This window comes from Antechinus flavipes, chromosome 2 (genome assembly GCF_016432865.1).
Source record: "Antechinus flavipes isolate AdamAnt ecotype Samford, QLD, Australia chromosome 2, AdamAnt_v2, whole genome shotgun sequence".
NCBI classification, from domain to species: Eukaryota; Metazoa; Chordata; class Mammalia; order Dasyuromorphia; family Dasyuridae; genus Antechinus; species Antechinus flavipes.
In genome coordinates, this window is record NC_067399.1 from 273,187,062 (window position 1) to 273,196,669 (window position 9,608).

The window sequence follows — 9,608 nt, forward strand, 5'->3', positions numbered from 1 at the left end:
ATATATGCCCATGACTAACCACCAATTGCTTCTTGGAAACCCTTATGTCAGTGGGCTCAGAAGATTAGATTTAACCCTCGTGACATAGATAACAATCCCCTTCCTCTTCATCTGCTTTCTGGGATGGGCAAGAGGGTTGTAGTTGGGGCTTCAGCTCCAGGAACTAAAGGATCATAGATCTAGAACTGAATGTGACCTTCAAGGCTGTCTAGTCCAACTTCCCTCTTATTATCCCCATATTGGTCATCTCAGATGAAAACAGATAACTCCCCAAATGTCAATTGTCTTTATTCCTCTAATAGTAAACATAAAAAAAATTACATGGGAAATATAGAAACCCAAACAGAAATAACATAAACCTGTCATAAATTGTAAGCAGCATGGATGACAATGGTCCTACTGTGCAAAATTTAGAATGAGGCAGATAAACGTTAGGAGTATGGTTAAATTCTCTCCTCTCTCTCTCCTATCCCAGTTTCATCTCCTTGGGAGTCTGGTTTCCACCATGTCAAGTTGTCTCTCAGCAACTGTGAGCTGTCTGCACAATTCTTCCCTTAACATATCATGTTCACCGATGGCTTCATCAAAGACTGTCTTTGAAAAGGAATAAGCTTTCTCTAGATAGCTCAAAATCTCATAAAAAAAACACACAGAGAAGTTCAGGGCTAGGCCCAGTCTTGTAGGATGTGTTGGTGGCCATCTCTTTTTTGCTTATTCAAATGTTTCTTGATAAGCTTGTTGTGATTGGTCCACATTCCTTTTCTTGTCATCATAAGCAGCAACCTTGGCCAAATAAAAGTAGTGTTCTTTTTTAATTTTCTTTTTTTTTCTCCTGAAGCAATTGGGGTTAAGTGACTTGCCCAGGGTCACAAAGCTAGGAAGTATTAAGTGTCTGAGGTCTGATTTGAACTCAGGTCTTCTTGCCTTCAGGGCTGGTGCTCTATATCCACTGCACCCAGTCTCTTAATTTCAAATAGAAAACTTTGCTTTCTGCTTGTGAGACATTACGAATCAAATTTTTCCTATAAAGTACATCACAATAGAATCAGTACATCATTGCCAATATTTTTCAGTTCAATCTCAATTTTCTTTTTGTAGTCTCAAGTCATCTGCTGGGTTTTTTTTTTTTCAGAACCTTTTATCTTTTGCTCAATATTTGAAATGATCCTCTAAGATGACCTACAACATTTTTGTAAACAACAAAGAGAAGATTCCCCTCCTCATTGACTAACTTAACTCCTATCTCAGTTACAGGATTCTTGCAGGCTGCCATCTCATTATATAGCTGTCTGTGCAGCCAATTTGGCCTTTTGTACCAGCTCATTTCTATCCATGTTGGAGCATTTCATGCTGGAGCGAATGGTGCTGGCAGGATGGATGGACAGGGATGTTTGCAGCCTCTGGGCAGGAGAATGGTCCTCTGAATCTCTTAGCTCTCTACAGCCTGGCTTCTGACCTCATCATTCAACTGAAACTACTTTCTCCCAAATCACGAATGGTCTTTTAGATGCCAAATCTAATGGCCTTTTCTTAATCCTCATCCTTCTTGACCTCTCTGTCGCCATGGACACTATTGATCACCTTTTTTCTCTGTAATTTTCTCTTCTCTTTAGATTTTTGTGGCTCTACTTTATCCTATTCTTCTAGTATAGGTATGGCTGCTTCTTTTCAGTTTCCTTTGCTGGATCTTTATTCAGGCCATGTCTCTTAACCATGAGTGTCTTCCAGGGCTTCTCTTCTCCCTCTACACAATTTAAGTTGATGATCCCTTGAAATCACACGAATTCAATTATCTTCTCTATTCTGATGATTCTCAGATCTACTTTTCCAGCCCCAACTCCTCTCCTAACCTCCAGACTCCAATACACCTAGTTGATATCTCAAAATGAATGTCCCACAGACATTTTAAATCCAATATGTCCAAAACTGAACTAATTATCTTTTCCCCAAATCTTCCCTTTTTCCTGCCTTCTCTATTATGCTTTCTCCCAGGCCCCCAGATTCACCACTCAGGTGCCAGCAATCTCTCCTCACTCTTTTTCACCCTCCTCAACTAATTCTTTGCCAAGTCTTGTCCATTCTCTTTGACAGTAGAAACTTCACCCTGGCACAGGCCTTTATCATTTCATGCTTAGACTATTGTACCACCAGCCTACTGGTTATTTTTCCTGCTTCAAGTCTCTAGTAACTTCAGTCTAACTACTACTCCATTGTCAAATTGATTTCTACCTAAGTCAATCACCTATTCAATAAACTCCACTGGTTTCTTACCACTTTCTAGATTAAATATAAAATCCTCTGCTTTTTAAATTCCTTCATAATTTTACCTTTTAGTTTTCTTGTACCTTATTCTTCTTCCATACAGGGGCCATCTGTCATTTAGGGAAATTGGTCTCCTTGTTTTTTCCTTAAATAAGACAAGGCATTGTCACCTGGAAGGCTCTCCCTCCTCATGTCCAATACTTGGCTCCCCTAGCTTCCTTCAAGTCCCAGCTAAAATCTCACTTCCTTCAAGAATCCTTACCCAGGGGTGTGGGTGGGGTGGGGGGAAAGACCCATGTGTGCAAAAAATTTGTAGCAGTTTTTTTTTTTGTAGTGGCAAGGAATGGAAATTGAATGGATGCCTATCAGTTAGGAAATGATTGAATAAGTTATGATATATGAATATATGAATCATTTTATTCCCATGTCTAATTCTTACAACTCCTAAACACTGACTTCCAAATCTAGTTCAAACTCTAATGGGATATTATCATTCTATAAGAAATGATAAGCAGGTTGATTTCAGAAAAGCAGGGAAAGACTTATATGAACCAATGCTGGCTGAGTGAAGTGAGCAGAACCAGTAGAACATGTTAAACAGTAACAACAAAATTGTGATGATCAACTATGATAGATTTAGCTCTTCTCAGCAATATAGTCCAAGACAACTCCAGAAGACTTGGGTTAGAAAATGCCATCTGTATTCAGAGAGAGAACTATGGATTGCAGATTGAAGCATACTATTTTCACCATTTTTTTGTTTGCTTTTTCTTTCTCATTGTTTTCCCCTTTTGTTCCGATTTTCTTTTTACAACATAACTAATATGGAAATGTGTTTAAAATTATTTTACATGTGTAATCTATATCAGACTGCATCTGTTTTGGGAAGGGGAGAGGTAAGAAAGGGAGGGAGAAAATATTTGGAATTCAAAATCTTACAAAAATGAGTGCTGATTATATCAGCTTGCTTGCTGTCTAGGGGAAGGGGGGAGTAAGGGATGGAGAGAGAAAATTTGGAACACAATGTCTTATAAAAAATGTTGAAAACTATCTTTACATGTATTTTTCAAAATATATGTAAAGATAGTTTTCAACATTCATTTTGGAAAAATTTGGAAAAATAAGATACTATCGAGAAAAAAAAAAAGAAAATTATCTTTACATGTACCTGGAAAAATAATATACTATTAAGAAAAAAAAAATCCTTACCCAGTCCTCTTAATGCTAGTTTCTTTCTTCTGTTGATTATCTCTAATTTATCCCATATATATGTTATTTGTACATAGTTTCTTATGTTGTTTCCTCCATTAAACTAAGTTCCAAAAAAGTAGGGCCTTTTTTCTTTTGGTTTGCCTTTTTTTTTTTTTTGGTATGTCCAATGCTTAGTACAGAACCTGGGATATAACAGGTGCTTAATAAATGCTTATTTATTTATCTTAACTTGATTCCCTAATAGAATATGTAATGGCTGTCTGGCAAATGTTTTAGATACCATCAGTTTGCTATGATTGTGCCTTCATATGAACGATGCTGGGAAGAATCATAATGAGATGTAAGAAAGGTATCTTGGAGAGACTGGACCAAGTAGAGGCATTCCATAATTGTTTCAGATCTGCTAACCACATATGGAGGAAGAGGCTCTTCAGTGAGAACTTGGTGACCAGAGAGTATATTCTCTCATCTCAGAAATTTACAGGGGTCAGGAGAACAAGCCACAGGAAGCCAGGAGTGAGAGCCTGGACCAGATATCTCTTAAAAAACAGAACTGATGCCCTGGGAGACAAGAAGTAATGTCCATAAGTGACCTACAGCCCGAGGGAAATATAATCTAGCACCTGACCATGAATTTGGTGGGACCAATACTATGTAAGAATTGAGCTAAATTATGAAACTAATTGCCCCCCTACCCTCAAATCCAAAGAACAAGATGGTATAAAGGGGTTGTGCCTCCTGAGTTGCTGAGGAAAATGTACATTTATTGTTGCTATATCTTTTAAATATTCCTTTGCAAAAGCAATCTGGTAACTGGAGTGTAAATTACAGGAGGAGAAATGAGAGGGAAACAGCCAATGGGGGCTTACAACTATCACAGCAAAAAGAGACAGCCCAATTCCCTTAAGGTACCAGAGAACCCTAGAGGATGGGGTAATTTATATTAGGCCTAGACCTGAGAGAGCAGGACCAAATTCAAACACATGACAAATGTAAACTCCTTAAGGGAAGGGAGCATTTAATTTTTGTCTTTGTATTCCTAATGCCTCACACAGTTCCTGGCATTTAATAATTACTATTTGAGTGGAATTAAATTTATTCTTCCCTGATTGATTCTCTATTCCACTCCCCTTAACAACTATTTCAAACCTTCTCCCTCCTCACGACCCTTATCCTCCCCCAGTAGATGCTGCTGCCTCCCATTCCACTAAAGAAATCAGCTCCATTTATCATGAGCAATGTGCTTAGTACATAGGAAGCTCTTTTAAAATGCCAAGGATCATAGCAAGGTAGAATTTGTGCAGAAGGGGTGTTAAAGGATCTCTGTAGTCCAACTCCCTCATTTTATAAAAGGGGAATTAAATCCCTGAGAGACTGTGATTATCTTTTGAGCCCTAAGATAGAGAGTGACAGAGAAGCAAAATTTAAATCAAGATTCCCTATTTCTAAATCAAGTGGTTTTTTTTTCCCCCAATGTACCATACACAGTGTCTTTAGGCTTATTGGTTGATTGATATGTGAGTTATTGTTATTCAGTCCATCAATAAACATTTGCTAAATGCCTACTATGTGCAGGGCACTATACTAAGCATTATAACCACTAATCTCTGCCCTCAGCATAAGCCTTAACTCCTGTCTTAGCCATCCACTCCTCACCAATGTCCCTGGCTCTGGTCTCCACCTCCACCCCCCACCCCTGACTCTCTCATTCCTGGCTTAAGGCCTAGCTTTTCCTGCTCCCCACACCCTAATCCCCTGGTCACTTTCCAAACATCGACTCTAAAATAGTGTCCAGCTCCTTCCTTAACCAGCCAGAGTTTATTTGACTCATGAAACTGACCCCATGAGAGTCCATAGCTGAGATTTCCAGCCCTGCTGGCTCATCTGGAGTGGTCTAATACTGTCATTCCAGCCCTTACCACAGCTCCTAGAAAAAACCCTCAATTCTCAGCTCAGCAAACTCTCTGTCCCAGTTCCTTGGAGTCCTAGGGACTGTCCTCCCCCAAGTCACTGCAGCCAGTTCTGGATCTGACTTTCTGCATCCCCCCAGTGGAGCCTCTGATGGGGTTCAGACTTTGACCCTCCGTCCTCTATCATGTGGCCTGAAACCAGTACTGAGAGGCGTCCCTTCTCTGATTCACCACCACCATCGCCCCATTCACGTTTTTGCTCTGATAGTGTCTTGAAGGGGATGCCTTGCCATTTGACCTCCAATAATTCACTTTCCTTTCTGGGACGTTAGGAAGCTGACAAGAAAGCTTTCATGGATACTGTGGAAAGGTGATTCACTGCAGACACAGTGTAAGCAGTGAGCCAAGGGTAGGAAAATGAAAGAAGGCCCCCCTGATCTGTTCTCTCTCCCAAAGGCACATCAAGTGTGAATGCCCCTGTACAGTTGGTTGTTCTAGCCCCAGCTTCCAGCAGCATCAGTAAGAAAACAGGAGAAAGTATCAGTTCTTAGAGTCATCCCTGAAACTATCTATTTCCAGAAATCAGTGATTCTGGATCCTGGCAGTCATTATTTAAATCATCAGTAAGCATTTCCTGAATGCTTCCCCTATCTTCAGCCCAGGGTAGCAATGGCCAGCCTTAAAGAGATTAATTCCTCTTTCCTCTCCCCCACCCAAGCAAATCCTGCCCAGCTTCAAGAGCCACTTTCCTGACTACCCAAGCTCTCACTGATCTCCCTCTCCTTGGAACTCCTGCAGCATTTATAGACTGTAACACATAATTTACACTGCATTAGTATTCTGGCTTGTTCAGCATGCTCATGTATCTTCAAACATTCATGAGATCCCTTTACAAAGGGACCTGGATTTTAGCATTGCCCCTCTGGGTAGCACTGGACTGCTCCTTATCTGTCGATTAAATAGCCAGCCACCCACGAAGGTCAAAATGCATGGAGTTCTCTTTCAGCTATGACTCACCCCGAGCTGCAGATGTGTGCGTGTTTACAGATCTCTGGATGCAGGTCATTCTCACCTCCTCGTGACGGTAATGCTTTAACATGGTCATTTATGAATCATCACTGTGAAACTGCATGTACTACTGCTGGAATAAAGGCAGGTGCCCACACTTGTCAGAGCCAAGTTATGCTGTAAATGCCAGTTAGATTCATGAGCCTCCTGAGAAATCAGATTTGTGAAATTAGGATTCAGAAACTATAAGGGCTCCATTGCCCCTCATTCTGTGCGTATTCTGATTCAATTCAATCCATCAAGTATGTATTAAGAACCTTCTAGGTATAAGGCATTGTGCAAGCATTTATTAAGCTCCCACTAAGTCCAAGGCACACTGTGATAGAAAAGCGAATTTTAAAATAGTTCCTTCTACAGATTGCATTGCAGCCCCCAGGCCTAGAATTCTTTATCTCCTCAATTCTGCTTCCTGGATCCCATACTTCTTTCAAGGCTCTTAGATTTAAGCACCACTTCCTTCAAGGTCTCCCTTATTACTCTTTGTTGTTAATGTTCCCCTCTCAGATAATTTTTTTAATTTAATTTTTAATAGTATTTTATTTTTCCAAATATATGCAGATAATTTTCAGCATTCACCTTTGCAAAATCTTGTGTTCTAAATTTTTCTCCCTCTTTCTCCTCCTTTCCCTTCCCTAAGACGTCAAGCAATCTGATACAGGTCAAACGTGTGCAATTCTTCTAAACATATTTCCATATTGGTCGTGCTACACAAGAAAAATCAGATCAAAAGGGAAAAAACATGAGAGAGAGAAAAAAAGCAAGCAATAACAGCAAGAAAAAGGTGAAAACGCAATTCTCTCTGGATGTGGACGGCACTTTGCATCCCCATGTCCACAGGAGTTTGCCTTGAATCCTCTCATTGTCTCCCATAATTCTGTGTGTGTTTACTATCTCCAGGTTCAGCTCTCTGGGAGCAGTCTCCCGCCGAGTAGAACGGAAGCCCCTTGAGGCTGCTCACGTTTGTGCCCCGCACCTGGCACACAGTAGGCATCTCATAAATGCCTATTGGCTGACTGAGCGTCAAACCTGCTTTGGCTGAGACGGTCCCAGCTAGGAGCCAGGACTGGCTCGGGGGTCAGCGTTCCTTCTACTCCAGCTGCACCAGTGGGAGCTGGGGTTAACAGCGGCGGGGACTCCGGGGTGAGCGGTCACTTGTGACTCACGCAGGTAGACAGAAAACACGCCTGAGAGCCCAAGCGGGACCGAGATGCTCCTCTTCCCCTTCCCCCACCCAGACCTACAGCCACGAGGTGGCGCTGCCGCCCTCCACCTGTAATTGGGCTGCCCGGGATCCCACCCGCCAGGGAAGGGAGGGCAAGACTTGAACTAGATCCTGCACAGGGGCGGAGCCTGCATCCTGAAGCATCTGCAGCTGCTCCAGCAACTCAGACGTGCAACCCTTCTCGTCACTCTGCCCAGGAGGGGCCCTCCTCGGAGAAAAGGGGAAAGAACGTTCATCTGGACACTGAGGGACCGGCACTTCAGCCATCTTAGCGTTGGAGGAGAAGCCAGCAATGGGAGGGGGTGCTCAGGGGGACAGACGGAGTCCCCCGTGCTCTCGGCGCAGAACGAGACACCCAAACACGGGCTCCTGCCCAGGAATTCTGTCCTCGTCTCGGCCTCTCGGCCTCCTTCTCGTGCTCCCCGGCCCCCTGCGGGGGAACCTTCTCCAGGAGGTCTTCCCTGATGCCTCCAGTTAGCAGCGCTCACTCTCTCCCTGGCTCACTTTGCGTTTTCCCAAAGTGTCACCATTAAATTTCAGTGGCTCCCTATTACCACCAGGTTAAATATACAACCACGGTCCCTTGCTATTCTTCTAGTCTTATACTTAGTCTGTGTACTCCCTGATCTGATCTAGCCCACATGGACCCCAAGCTCCTCTCTTCCTGCCTCTGTACCGGCTGTCCTCCATGCCTAGAATACCCTTTCTCTGGCGTCTCATTTATAAAATCACCCGTTCATTTAAAGACTCAGTTCAAACTTTAAAGTGCCTCAGCACACTCCCCTGTGCTAGCAGCTTCCCCATACTCTGTGTGTATACACAATACACATATGTATATGTCCCTATATGTATCCACAAATATATATTTGCAGTTGGGAATTTTATTTATATATACCTATATATGTACACATCACCTTCCCTCATTAGAATGTAAACTCTATGAGGGAAGGATCTGTTTTCTTCTTTTTTTATATTCTTAGCATTTAGCATAGTGCCTGGCACAAGGTAGATACTTAATAAATGTTTGATTTACTTATCTTTTTTTAAAAGCTCTTTATTTTTCAAAACATTTCCATGGATAATTCTTTGACATTAACTCTTGCAAAACCTTGTGTTCCAATTTCTCTCCCTTTTCCCACTTCCTCCCCTAGATGGCAAGTAGTCCAATATATGTTAAACATGGTAGAAATATATGTTAAATCCAATATAGACATACATATTTATACAATTATCTTGCTGCACAAGAAAAATCAAATAAAACCGGAAAAAATGAGAAAGGAAATAAAATGCAAACAATAACAAAAAGTGAAACTGCTATGCTGTGAACCATACTGGGTTCCTACAGTCCTTTCTCTGGGTGTAGATGGCTCTCTTCATCACCAGATCATTAGAATTGGTCTGAATTTTGATTTACTTATCTTTAAGTAAAAATGAATGCTTCTCTTTTTTTCACTTGATAGTGTTTTTTCCTATTACCTGTAAAGATAGTTTTCTTTTTTTAATTTAATTTTTATTTTATTATATTTTATTTCTCCAAATACATTCAAAGACAGTTTTCAACACTCACCTTTGCAAAACCTTATGTTCCAAATTGTTTTCCTTTTCTCCCCTTCTTCTTCCTCCCAAGACAGCAAGCAATCCAATATAGGTTAAACATGTGCAATTTAAAGATAATTTTCAATATTCAATATTCACTTTTGTAAGATCTTGAGTTCTTCTTTTCCTTCCCTCCCCATTCCCAAGAAAACAAACAATCTGATATAGGTTAAACAGGTACAATCAAAATGTATGCTTCTTGAAGACAGGGACTATCTTGTTTTGCACATAGAAAATATTTAATAAATATACTTATTTTTATCATTATTACGAGCAAAAGTTCTGAAATAAAGTGAATATTATGAGTGAAATGGAAAACGACCCTTAAAATTGATATA

The 9,608-nt window shown here is 41.0% G+C and overlaps 1 pseudogene; it reads right to left on the reverse strand.

The window, feature by feature from the left end:
• Window positions 1-434: 434 nt before the first annotated feature.
• LOC127549233 (14-3-3 protein zeta/delta-like) lies at window positions 435-3,320 on the reverse strand (annotated as a pseudogene).
• Between the last annotated feature and the right edge of the window lie 6,288 nt (window positions 3,321-9,608).